Here is a 1432-nt window from a genome sequence, read left to right as displayed (position 1 = left end):
TTATTTTTTGGTGGCTGACCAGTATGGGGATCCGAACCCTTGACCTTGGTGTTATAACACCAAGCTCTAACCAGCTGAGCTACTGGCTAGCCCAGATACCATCAGAATGAATTAAATTGTAGGACACCCAGCTGATGTTTGCAGTTGGAGAATTGCTCACTGTGGAAAAAAGCCCACACATCTGGTGCCAGAAGTGTTGTGTGACAGTATTGTCAGAGAACACAAAATTATGACAAATTTAGTTAAAGGCCTCAACTGACCTTATTGCAATTCTAGAATCAGGCAACACATTATTCCATAAAACAATGTGTTCCAATGAACCTGGCAGAGGTCGATTTTATTGTAGAAAGCAGAAACAATGAACAAAGAGCGGATTGGTCATTTCAAAGTTACTTTCCTTGTAAGGCGAAGACAGGAAGACAGAACAGTAGAAAAATAATCGACAGTTATTATCAGGTTACTTCAGGCTATTTCTTTTGGGTAAGAATTAAAACAGAGGGAACTTCATAATCATAACTATCATTTTAAAAATGGGTGGTTTGAGAAATTGGCTATCTCTTTGTCCTGACTTTTCAAGGGTCAGCCCACAACCTAAGTGTCATGGAACTTAGCAAAGGTGACTCCATTTTGATTTTTAGTCTGCTCTGTTAGGACCTGGTGCAGGAACTTAGTCCAAAACCATGACCTCTGATAATTTTTATTTAACAGTATAGAGAAACAAAGTGTGTTTTCCTAGAGTAAATAAAAGAAGTAATTCCTCCTAGGCACAGTATCTTACCTGTGGTGGAATTTATCTTCTCTTCCTGTCTCTATGTCCTCTGCACATATTCTACTGACTTTCTATTCCCCAATTGTGTCCCTGACCCTGTATTACCTTCTCATTTTAAGAGATCACCCCCTTCACTCTTAGTTTTAATTGTCATGTAGCCAAGACTCATACAGTGTCTCAGCTGAATCTGAAAAGGACATTTGAACATTTTCACTGGATTGTTTAAGTTCTACTGTAAGGCTGCTGACTGATCAGATACACAGTGTTTAACGCACCTAATCCATTCAGGTGAGCTTGTTATTCCCCATTATTCCTACCAAATTCAGATAGCAAAACTGAAACTTGGACTCTCAGGTCCTCCTCATTATGTTTGATATCCAGGTGGTATTTTTATTATGCGTGATCATTCTGTTGGAGTGAGCAGGACTGAAGCCATGTTGGGGCCTAAAACCATGTGGGCTCTAAAGGATTTTTAAAAAACACAGATTTTGATGTGTGGGTTTTTTTTTTTTTTTTTGCATGCATGCATGCATTTCTCTGAGTTCCCTCTTTTCGCATAGTTATTTGATATTTTGGACCTTAGTTATGGGACAAGATGACATTATTTACATGAACATAAAGTTGTCTTCCAGCCAGCCTGAAGCTACAGACTTGCACCTACTA

This window comes from Galeopterus variegatus, unplaced genomic scaffold (genome assembly GCF_000696425.1).
Source record: "Galeopterus variegatus unplaced genomic scaffold, G_variegatus-3.0.2 Scaffold4864, whole genome shotgun sequence".
Classification (NCBI taxonomy): domain Eukaryota; kingdom Metazoa; phylum Chordata; class Mammalia; order Dermoptera; family Cynocephalidae; genus Galeopterus; species Galeopterus variegatus.
Note: the sequence above shows the minus strand (reverse complement) of the source record.